This window comes from Phasianus colchicus, chromosome 22, assembly GCF_987193195.1.
Source record: "Phasianus colchicus chromosome 22, bPhaCol1.hap1.1, whole genome shotgun sequence".
In the NCBI taxonomy this organism is placed as follows: Eukaryota; Metazoa; Chordata; class Aves; order Galliformes; family Phasianidae; genus Phasianus; species Phasianus colchicus.
The window spans coordinates 3,524,279-3,536,975 of record NC_143457.1 but is presented as its reverse complement, the minus strand read 5'-3'; the positions used below and the strand labels follow the sequence as shown (position 1 = coordinate 3,536,975).

Sequence of the window (12,697 nt, the reverse complement as noted above, 5' to 3'; positions counted from 1 at the left end):
TACAGCGCTGAATAGGCACAAGCTATGATGCAGTTCCTATCCAGAAGGAAGGAGAAAAATCCAAACACACAGGCCTGCTGAGAAGGAAAACAGAAGCACAGGGAGGAAAAGGTTTCCTCCTCTTAACCATCCCACACAGCAAGGCCATGGCAGAGTCACACAGCCAGGAGTGCTGACCCTTAGTCCAAATTATCAACAAGTACAACAGGAACAACTAAAGGCTCAAGTTGTTCTCTTTGAGCACACACTCACAACTCATTACCAAACAAGATGGATCACCATCTTCCCTGCCCTGATGCTTCTCTTCCTTACTGTATCAGCACTGAATGGCAAAGAAACTCCAAATATAGCAGCTCAGAAATCTCTTGCCTATTCCCTACTTGCTGGCAAAAAGCTTGTTTTGATATTTGCAGGAGTTAATTTGGTCTTCCCGATATGATCTCAGACACACCCCAGTGACACTTACACCCACAGCCACAGAGGCTGATAAAATCATCAGCTGACTTCTCAGCTCAGCAGCAGCCTTTTTCACCCGTTTCTAGGATTATGAAATACATATTTTGTGTGGCTGGCTAATGCCAAAGTTACAAAATCCATGTAATTAAGATTAATTTAAGAGCTGGATTGGATCAGCTTGTGGCATCCACCCATTAATTAAAAGAAACACTTTGAATTTCAAGCGGCTGCCTTAATATTTCACTCCATGCTGGCACTGTTAACCTCAAGTTGGCAAGCAAAATGAAAGTGCCCAGGTGTGAGAGGCTGGGGGCCATTGGTTAAGCAAGGTTGCCTGCACTGGGAGACAGATGCCCTCTTCTGGAAGGTGTGTACATTCTATCTCACAACTCAGTGTTTGCATGAATTCATGTATGTATACTCCACCCAATACCCAGCAAAGCATAAAATCTACATTCATTTACAGAGAATTATGACACACATCTTGCCAATGCTACACATGCTGCACACAGATGCTTACCTGCAAGGATGACACATTTGATTTCTGTGAATGTTTGTGATTTTTTTCCAAAAAGCTTGGTCTTTTTTTTAACCACATACATGTACTAGCTTATAAGTAAATCACATCCACGTGTGCAGTATTTTATAAGCCATGCAAAGAGAATACTGAAATGGGTATGCATTCAAAGTTGTAGCTATTTCAACCACAGCAGAGAAAAAAACAGTGACAACTATTTCATGTAAGTTTACATGGATGGCTTTGAAGGCTCTTTGGGGGAGCCTTCTTGCCCAACTCATCCCATATTTCCATAAAAGCTGACCATTGTTATTACCCATTTGCATTGTCCTGGCACCTGAAGTCTTAAACAATCTGTCATTGCTTTTGTTGTATAAACAAAGAAGGGAATCTACTTACTGCCCTGAAGAGCTTACAGTCTAAGCTACAGAGCATTAAAACCACACTATATGCTGAAATGTAAAACTTCAGGTCCCAAGATTACCTTTCATTTGGAATGGTTCCACTTATCCCTCGGGAATGAAATGAGAAATAACACAGATTTGGAATAACTTAGTTTTTCAATTTGACTACGTTGATCACCTCATGCATATATGGGAATATGAACAAAGATACATATATGCACCTTGGGACATACTGATGTATATGCATAAAAGCACATTAATTCAAAGAGGAAGTTAATTTCTGTGAGATGATGTACACACACAAAGCACGTCAGATGTACGAGGCTGTGGAACGATGCGCACACACACCAGGAGACTGCATTTCTATCAACATAAGAACATGGCTATGAAGGTCCTTAAGCAAACTTGCTGGAGAAGATGCAGACTATGTGTAAACAGCTGGAACAGTGCATAAGAGCAAATGTTTTTACTTACTGTCATAATATATGAAAAACTTAAGAATCTTTTCCAAACCCAGACTTTCTCTTAGATTCTACAGCTGCTGAGTCTATTTGTTTTATGTATATTTTATAATCTGAACTGTTGTCATGCAAAGACATTATTTTAACTCATTTAGAATAAAATCTCTCCTTTCTCTTTACGACAGTGTCCTATCCTCTCTGTGGGTGGAAAACACTTTGGCCCAACAGAGCACGCTGCTCTCTTCAGCACCTCCTGTTGGGTGCAGTTAGACTGGTCTTTCTCAGATATATTCTATCATTTAACCTATGGCCTGTGGCTGAATCAGAGATAAGTCTCTCATAACATCTTCTCCTAGATGCCACTGCCTTCCTGCCTTATTCTCTCTATATCATTCCATCAGCATCAGAGCTGAATACTTGGCTTTAATCAAACTACTAGTTTCCCTTCCAGACATCATCATGATCCATATCCAACTCTCCTTCAGCAGGGCAGGCTCCAACCCCCTGATTAGCTGCTTTGTATTTGCAGAACTGTGGCAAGTACAGGCTAGATGAGAACTTGCATATGTTTAAAATAAACTAAGTAACTGAACAAGTACTGGATTTAATTCACTTTACAGATTGGTTATTCCCAATTATATCATTCTTCTCTCCTCTCTCTCCTGAGATCTTGATCAACAGAAGCAATTGAGCTCCTTATACTATTTGAAATAGTGAATCAATTATTGTACTAGAAAAAAAAAACAAATCATATAGAAATACAGGTATAACTTTACCTGCCTTGTGAAATGCAGCCACATCTGGAGTGCAATACAGCAGACGTTCAGAGCACAACAAAACTGCGGTCCAGTGAATCTGCAAGGGAAAAGAGTTTGATTAACATAATGTCCTGTACCAACTAAATTGGTTAGCAACAGATTTTTTTTAAATAGTCATTTCTGCATTTTTGCAACTAATGTCTGAAAGCCAGGTAGGGGCAAGAAGACTTATTCAAGCTTATCAGCAGGTGATCCAACAGCAGGTAGAGCAGAAGCTAGAACTGAGGAGCTATAAGGCACTGTCTTTTTCCAGCACCTCTGCTCAGTGATGCTTATGAGTACCATGAAATCTTCAGCAACCAGCAATGACCAGAAGGTCACCCAAATGACACTGCAGAAGCTGCTGTAACTAATAACCAAAACGAGGTTCCCTGGTGAGGGTTATAAGACAGTCGCTTCTTCTCACACTCACAGATCTCTTCACTGCTAATGGTCACCAAGTTTACCTGCACCTGAGGCCAGCACATGGAAGCAGATTTTAAGGTGTCAGTGTACTCTACATGTGTTCTTATTCTTGGGGAAAATGTTCATGATTATTTCATTTTGTGGCAGTAATGGAAAATACATTTTAGTGCTTGTGTTCTGCATTTGCAATTCATGTTCCCATACATGATTACATTAAGTCTGTGTTCTGTCATTTTTGATGAATGTAGCTTGTTTTCTGTAAAAAACAGACTCTGGGATGGAAAGTGACAGAAGTGAAGCTGTAACAAAGGATGATCAATTTTTTATGGCCAGCCCCAAATGCAGAGGAAGTCCCTGAATGTCTCTCCGAAGCTGGGGACCCTTCAGTCACAGGCTGCAGTATGACCCACTCCTGTCACCACACTGCAGTCACGGGGCAACAGTGGCTAACGTTGCTGCCTTTTCTTTTTGTCTAAGTTGATGAACTAGCTTTTCATTAATAGGTCAGTGGCTGAGAGCACTTTAGTCTCTGCAAGCAAGTTTCAGCAGGTAGAGAGCAAGCAGCATGGCAAAGGGCAGCAGGTAGGTTTGATTCACCTACTGGCACAGCAGCATCTATGATCCTTGCACAGAATAACAAGCACACAGACCCTGGAGCTGGGGCTGCCTCCCCCACAGTCAAAAAGCAACAAAATTTGAGGAGAAAAAAAAGGCAAGAAGAAGAGAACTGATTTACTCAGAAATAAGTGTTGGAGGCTCCACTAGAATTTATCAGGATAGCTGCACTAAAGATGACATCCTAAAGGACTTAATTTCCCAGTGTGTGCAGACTGGAAAATCAGAGTAATGCAAGTCGAGAGGTTTTGGCTGATCTTATTGAGACTGAGAACCCAAATAAAGAAACATTGGTCCCTCATACTTGTAAGGACAAAGGGTTCTGCTGATAGCAGTTCCAAAACCTGCCTGTGTGTTGGTTCTGTTGAGACAGCCATGAGCCAGATTCTGATCTCTGGGATTCAACAGTACCCACCCTGCAGTAGCAGAGCTGACACTGATATTTTCCTCCCAGCAAAAGCTGGGAATAAGGCCTCCTGGCACACAACCCAAGCTTACTCTGCCATTCACATTTCTTACTCAGGCTACAGTGGAAGAGGTTGAGGGGCTGCTGGGTTTGCTCACGCTCCCCCTCCTCGGGGACATGTGCTCACCATAAGCAGATGGTTTCAGAGATTAAGTTCTAAGGAGGCATTAGCAGGAATATCTGCACCCAGCACCCCTGCAGCTGCCTGGGCTCACACCTGTTCTAAGTTTCACAGCTTTCAAAGAATCAGTGTTCAAGGCTTTTTTGCCCTTTCCTTTTTTGGAAAATAGAAGCTTTTAGGGCTACTGACGAGCGGGCTTTTACACAGACCGAGAGGTTTCTCCCCTTCACAGATTCCCCATAACTGCACCTCGGTCTGGATTTTTGGCTATCATCATCAGGCTCTGAAAGAAAGTTTCCCTCCTCCAGAAATTCCAAGAGCAAGGAGAGCTGCAGCTCTCAGCAGATCTAACGAGAAAAGGGCAGAAGGCAGCACCGTGGGCTGTCACAGTGGTCTCTGGCTGCTGGGCAGACACCTGAAGCATGTCTCCGCAGGTTGGGCACTGCTGAACACATGCTGCAAGGCTCTGTGGTTTCCCTAAATGAAGGTGGAGGTACTGAGCTTGAGTCACTCTTTGCAGGAAAGGAATCTCCCTCCCTAAGAGGAATTCAGACACAGTGTAATCTATTACCTGGAAATTCATAAACAAAGAAATATCAGCAAAACAACTGTGCCAGAATGTCTCCTTGGGTTAGCCATACATCCCAGGTGATCCACAGCCCCTTTAGCTTAGTGTCACCTCCATTCTCCTATAGAAGTGGCCTTGGTTCTCACTCCCTCTCGTGAGCACAATCCAGTGAGGTACGCCCTTGAAGGGGATGCTATTGAAAACTGGCAGCTGACAGCCAAAAATATTCCAGGCAAAAGCCTGAGCATCAAATAAAAACAAAAGGGGGAGAAGCAGCAAATAGAAATGAGATAGAACAGAGGGGGCTGGCACAAGAAGCTGGAAAATAGACTGAAGATTCAGGGGGGGAGATGAAGAAGTTTAGACTTCACGCAGCAAGAGAAGGAGGAACGAACATGTAGAGCACAAAGATGGCCAAACATGGATGATTCTGCTGTCCCACCAAACACTCCTCAGTGCCCCGTGCCAGCAGTGCTCACTGCTCATTAGCAACGTGCCATCTGCCTCTGTCACTGCCAAAACACCAACCCCAGCAATCAGTGGAGATTTGTTGGTGACATCTGTTGGGACAGTCCACAGATACCAGTGGCTTCTCACTGCGCACACTTGTTTTAAGCAATGTTCAGCTGGTATTCAGGAGTACTCAGCTGACCCCTGCACCCACACACACCCCTAACAGCAGGGCAACAGGCAGCTTCTCCACCCCTTCTGCCCTAGCTTGGCCATCACACAACACAGGACCTCAGTGCCACGTGTCACCTGCAAGGCACAGCCGCCCTGCTTGCCATGCCCTGCACTGCTCTCAGGTGAGGGATTCTCCCAACCCTTTTCCAAAAGCCAAGCTGTCCAGAAGCCTGCCCTCCAGCTCCCACAGCGACCGCCCTGCAGGCAAACATGCCAACAGGGATGGTGGCCCAGCTGCCTGGTGGTTTGGAAGAACAAAGATGTGAGTACTAAACCTCCCCCTCCATCTACCATAGTAAGAGGGTGGTCCTGAAAATAGAACCACGGGCTTGAAAATGTGAGCTGCAGAAAGTATTTAGCTGACACAGAAAAATAAAAAATAAAAAGGAAAGAACCGCATTAGGCAGGGCAGGAAATTCCTGCTGCTGTGTCACACGTGGCTAAGCAGGATCTGTGTGCAGGCAGGACACGCAAAAGCTTCAGTGTTTTTTTGCTGCCAGTTATTTCCCTGGCTACCTCCCTGCTCTCACCTCTTGGAGCAGCGAGGGCTCTTCTGGGATGCACACCTCCATCTGCAGTTATGCCTCTGCCACCCATTGAGGTGTGCATGCAGCAGCAGCTTCCTCTAAGCTAAAGTGCCCGTGCCAATCGTGTCCCAACAGAACCAGTGCACCATTACCAAATGCTCAGGTCTAAGGACTTCCTACACTGTTTCCATATTTGAAGGGAAAAAAAAGAAAAAAAAATAAACAATGAAATCCATGAGATGAACGGCATTTACCACGATGGGAACACACCAGATTCCACATCTACTCTTTGACACTTTGGAGAAACTCAGTCATTATTTACAGAGAAAAAATACTAAGCAAAACAACACAACGTTAAGTTTCCAGAAATCACCTTACAATTGCTGCAAGAGCTGTTCTGTGCCTCCCTGTTTCTTATAGAGGTCTGCTACCCTTCCTTTCTTCACTACCAGATACAAGATGGGCAGTATCCAGTACCAGGATTACAAACATGCTCTCTGCAGACCAATGGAAGAGCCAAAATAGGGGGCTCCAGCACTTCTGGAGAAGAGGTGAAAGTGGCTCCTGCCTAGCAAGGAAAAAAATACCTTTCTTCCTTCCCTCAAATGAATGAGCAAACTTTTCAAATCACAGTGCCCTGACATGCAGAATGGTTGCATGTCATCCCGGTTATCCTTTCCTACCATTCATTACTTCCATTTTATCCACTTATAGGACTTCACAGCTTTGCTTGGGACCCTGATGCAGCAGAAGCTGACACTTCCCCCATGAGGACAAAATCAGTTTTGATGCAACACCAGAAACTTCTGTAGAAAATAGAAAACAATTCCAATTAATTAAGATGAAATATGTAATATAAGTTTAAGGAGTCATGTTGATATGGCATGAAGGGGTCCTGGGCAGTAGCCTAGGGACCAAAGGTAGGCAGTTTCTACCCATCTTAGCAAACCTCTGCCCTCCCTCCACCACCAGGCACACGCCATTACTCACACCACTCTTGATCAATTGCCAGCTGCTGCTCCCAGTCCCCTACAGTGCCCTGCTTTACACAGCATCACAAGGATGCTCTTCACAACCAGCACCACCCAGTGATACAACTATGTCCTCTTCATCAGACAACAGGCTGCCCAACCTCTGCTGGTCTGCTGCCCATCTCCTCACATCTGATCGAAACACGCTGTGCAAAACTGGCGGCTCACCACAGTGACAACAGAGTCAATAACACACTGATGGCATCGAGTTCTATGGCTCTGGTAACACATCAGTGCTGTTACTTTAGATTCTGATGCCTGACAGTTTTTACCTCCTTGCCCATCAGAGGCCTTCGGGATGCCAGTGGGAGGAAGCAAACAGCCACAGAGTTTGGGCAGAGGCTCCGGCATTAGAAACCCCAAGACCAGCTCCCAGCTCTGCCACTGTGGCTCTGCCATAATTATCTCACCCACCAGTGCCTCAGTTTCCCCATCTGCAAAATGAGGACAATGATAACGACCTACCTCAGCAGGCTGGGATTCAGATGGGTTAGCGACCAGCGCTACAGAAAGACCCCCCACCAACAACCAACCCAGCCTGGCACTGGAGGAACCGAGGGCACCGCATCCTCCCCTCCTCTCACTCCCTCACCGATCCTGCTAGGGAGAAAACTGCTTGCCAGAGCTCTGCCTGCGACTGCGCAAATGTCCAGTCAGCTCCATCCTCATCGAACCACCCTGCGTCTATTTGATAAAGACGAATATTGCTTTTTAAATAAATATAAAAACTCTGCTTCCTCCTTGGCGAGTTCATTTTGAGTCATTTTATCTCTTTCCTCCCCCTAGATTTTTCCCCAAATAATGTGATTAAGTGAGTCAGCGTTCTGCTTTCCCTGACAGCCTCTGGATTTAATTCAGTTTGAGGACTGTGACCTTTGACTCCTTTTTACTATACTAACCCAGCTAAGAGAACACTTAGCGATTTCTCTGCTTCCTACTGGGAGAGAATCTGGTGGGGGCGAGGAGGGGGAGGAGGGATGGAGGGAGGAGGAAGAGAAACAAACTTTCACATAAAATTATGGTATATGGATAATTGAGAAGTTTAAAAACATGAATCTAATTGTGCTGTCCCTTGAGAAGCAGATATTGAGCCATCCTATAAAAGGCTTGGAGTATCCCAATGGTGATTTATTGCTAAATCCTAGTATTTTTCAATACATTATAGTTTTTAAATTGTGTTTAAATTGAGTGTAGAAGAGCAGAGGCCATTAGGAGATGCAGAAATGATGATTATATTTAAATATTCATGCACGCAGTACCTTATTATTGAATCTGAACACTAACAAAATCAATATTAAGTGCGGTTTGACATGAATTTATTTATGAATTTCGACTTTCTAAGTACTGTATTTTTTCACTCAAAAATTGTGAGTATAATGTAGTAATGATATCAAAACAGAGTGTCAGGGAGCATTAGCTAAGGAGGTTATAAACCTCCGTATTATAGGGCCCCATATCGCCCTCAAAAGTGCTTAGTGCACAAAACCAAAATGTTTTTTTTTTTTTGAAACACGTAAATACACACACACACACACTCAGAAATAGGAAGGAAATTCTCCATCGGAAATTGCACTGCAGTGGCTTTGATTGCTCTCAGAGCCTGCTTCAGGGACCAGGCAAACTGGGATTTGAAGACAAGCAACTGTGAATGGAGCACTCCGGGTATGTGGTTTGTGGGTGCACTTTGGTGCTCCAAGGGGAAGCTGGCAGAGAGAGAACAGCCCACAGGCACGGGACACGGGCAGGGGCTCCGCCAGAGAGGAACCCCATCTATCAGCCTCCACCAAGAACCCACAGCTCCCTCCCACTCAGCAGTGCTGGGTCACTCACATGGCCATCCCAGGTGGCAAGCAGTCAGAATTACTCAAGTATTCTCATTCAGAGCCTGGTGGTGAGCAGCATTCATAGCGGCTGGTCAGTCTGGTAGAAAAGGATGCCCCGGCTCCGTTCATAAATGGAGTGCCAGCAAAGCAAATGGAAACAAGCTGAGGGTCCTGTCAGTGAGCAGTATGCAGTATGGCAGGCATCCTGAGCAGCTCTCAAAGCAGCACAAAGGTGGGGAAACTGGAAACCATCACCCTTCCTCCTCTCTCAACAAAGCTCCTGAAGCTAGGCACTTGGTGCCATTCATTTACTTCAGATCTGTTTGTGCCATGGTAGGCAGGGATTTAAATGGAGCTCGCTCTCTCTTAGACAATCAGATGCTGTAGAAGACAGAGGAAAATTTCAGGCTAAAGCCTTGACAGAAGGAACACAGGAGGGCTGTGTTCATCTATCTACAGATAAGTGATATATATTAGAAGCTGCTTCCCTTTCTCCTCCACCAATTCATTTCAAATGTGAGAGGAATTTATTTGCTATTGACAGGAACCTGGACTGAGCCCTCCACACACTGCGCTCTGCAATCCACCCTGCTTCCAGCCTCGGTTCCAAATACCACGCAGCCCACAGGAGGAGACACTCATCCCACTTCCTTCTTCAGCACAACACGCACTCCTGCCCTGGCAGCACTCCCAGTGGAAAGGGCTGTCCTTTCCTCTTAAGAGCCACATCCCTTACGAGTGTCAGCCTGCTTATGCTACACGACAAAACAATTCTGGTAGCTCTCAGTCCGGTTCTTGGTCAGAAGCCCACAGGGGGCAGCAATAGATACTGTGGCAGAAGGCTTTTCTGACTCATTGCTTTCTACACACTGACCACAAGAACCATCTTTTGTCTTTCGTTTCTAACCAAGAACAGGAACCAAAACTTACTGAATCCAATGCAAAGTCACCTTGCCTTCAGTAATACCAAAGCCCAGCTATTGAAAGAGTTAACACTTAAGAATGCTTGAGCATTTCATTTGAAGCAGACTGTCAAGTGACCACAGCCCCAACATATACATAATTTGCCCAGAACTCTAAAATATCAAGTGCTGGCAAGCAAGAATCAGGAATGCAGAGCAAACTGTGCAGCACAGAACAGTACTGCAGTCCTAAGGAAAATCCCTTCAACTAGAGAAGCCCTACGGAAAGGTGAACAGGGAACTGCAAGCCCCAAAATTCTCTTTCTGATGTAGAATTTCTGCTCAGATTAATCTTTTCTTCCTCTTTCCTGCCTCCTCATTGTCAGGCTTGCCTCCCTTCTTTGCTCATGCTAGCATTTCCCAGTACAGCCTGCCAGGCTCTTAATGGATTGGCAACGTTCTTCAGGGACTGGAATTGACACAGAAATCCATGTAAAGTATCCCCTCTCGGAAGGGGTTTGATCATGGAGCACTGACATGATGGCAGATCACACTGCGCACACAGGGGCCGCACACAACAGGGCAAGCAGCAGCAAAAACATCACTCATTAAAATTAATTTCTTTCTCATTTTCATCTTAAAAGGAATGCTCAGATTTAGTGGTCTCAGCTGAGTCTCCGATGGATAGAGATCTGCATTAACAGAGCCCAGCATACCCAGTTTGACTTGGTTTGTGCTCTGCAGAATGGATTAATTTGGTGAATTTTCCAGGAGTAAGAACCAGTGGAGGAGCCCAATACTAAGATCACACCATTGGAAAAGACTCTGTGAACAAACCAGTGAAGTCCTTATTACTGCATGCATCCCTGTTGTATCTATCATCTCTTTGGTGAGCCCAAAGCAGAGACGTAGAATTCCAGTGGCCACCTATCTCTGAGGAAAAGTCATCTGTGAGGTGTGAGAGCCCTCTGCTCCATAAGGGACCCAGCAACAATGGCAGCTGGCTGTCAGAAGCCAGTCTTCATCTAGGCTGGGAAATCACAGTACCCAACACAATACAAGCATACGAGGAAGACATTTTCCATTCTGTTGTGTTCTATCTGCAGAATCTAAGGGCTTTACACGTAGAAAAAAGGAAAAAAACACATTTTGTAAATGTAATGCACAGAACAAGTGATGTGCCCAAGGTACACAAAGCTTGCAGCAGAGCGTGGAATCAAGACTGGCTAAGTGCATGTGCCAGCATACTGCCTTAACCACAAGATCTCGATTCTGAACTCAAAATATAACCTTGGTAAGAGATGCAGCATAAAGGGCACTGAGGAACATTTATCACCTAACCTCACTGTTAAGCTTTTGGTAAAAATAGTCAGGTCTTAACCATGCTGTGGCTTCCATCAGTGCTACCCTTCTGTGGTTAAAAGCAGGACAGGCCCTGGACGAGGACACCAGGCTGAAGTGTCACTGGTCTGACCCAGGTACAGCAAACCCACTTTTCCCATGAGATCTTCTTCCCAGAAATGCTGAACACCATCTTGGAAGCTCCGCACACAAGAGATGTCTAATGCTGGCATTATTTCTAACACTAACAACTCGTTAAGTTTTTCCACTGTGCATCTGTATCAATATTTTAACACAACTGTTACAAGGAAAATTGCTTTTTTTGTGTGTCTGTCTCCTCCCTCTCCTACTCTCTCATTAAATCAGCATGACAGATTTCAGCCTATTCCATAACTAAGTGAATATCTCGGAAATTTAAAATCCCCAAAGCACAGTGACGGGTTCTGAAAGCTTTCTAGTTGTGCAGAGGATGAACAAACTGGATGGGCTTCGATCGTCACCTCCCCTTATTGTAACTACATGCAGGCTGCCATCAGAGAGCTCCAAAAAATGGGATCAGCCTAAGCCTCAACAGGAGATACAGAATACAATACACAACTTAACAGCCACGAGATTCAGCTGTATGACCACAAAAGGACTAATCTCCCAGCTGGCTCACCTTGATGCAAGAGACGACAAAGAAGTGGGGCAAGGGGGGGATCCATAACACTGTAACAGAAGTCAGACATCAGGATATGGATTACAAGATCCACAGATGGAATGAAAAGGTGCCATCCAGATCATTTCCCAGTATCTGCAGACCAGCCATTTACTGGTGTTTGGAGATATGACTAAAATGCATTAATGACAGATAATTACCTCAGATCAGCATAGACAAAACAGGCTGCAGTGGGGGCAACGAGCAAACTATTCTCAAGAAGAACCAGGGGAAAAAAAAAAACACTCATTAGGGAACTGATTAAAAAAGCCCCAAGAAGAAATTGAAGGTCTTTGATATGGAATATTCACCAGCATTTTTAAGGTGGGGGGTGAAGAAAATGCTATGACCAAGGGGGAAAAAAAAAAAAACATACCTGCTTTTCCAGTAAATCGATGTATTTCGCTCTAATTTTATTAGGAATATAAAAGGAGCCTTTAGAAAAGTGCTTAGAGAGCAGAAAGAAAAAAAGAAGAGATAGGGAAGGCTAGCAGTGGAAACATTAGTCTGTCTGTATTAGGAATCCCATACTCACATTTTATTGTTACTGTCAGGATGCAAAAGGCAGCGCTTAAAACAAAATAATACATAATGTATTACAGGGGCATAAACATCAGCAGTCATTTTTATTTTAAAAAGAAAATGCAAAAAAAATATGGAGATAGCTTGCAGGGGAAGGATCTGAGGCACAGCATTTATATCTGTGTCCACTGAGATAATCAAAAAGGTATTAGAGCAGCTGATGGAAGGGTACCACAAAGGACTCCTCAGCAGTTTACCACTGTTCTCATTACAAGGCTGTGGAAGATCATTCAAAGAAATCGTGGGGGTCCATTTTTAGATTGGTTTGGTATTTATTCT

At 44.4% G+C, this 12,697-nt stretch overlaps 1 protein-coding gene across 8 annotated transcripts in view; it reads right to left on the bottom strand.

The window, feature by feature from the left end:
* Positions 1–12,697, bottom strand: part of CASZ1 (castor zinc finger 1) — a 241,600-nt gene that overhangs the window by 200,733 nt on the left and 28,170 nt on the right. For all 8 annotated transcript variants that reach the window (XM_090123276.1, XM_090123267.1, XM_090123268.1 and 5 more), the window contains one exon: positions 2,615–2,693. The gene's annotated coding sequence lies outside the window, so the exon portion shown is untranslated. The remainder of the gene's footprint in view (positions 1–2,614; positions 2,694–12,697) is intronic.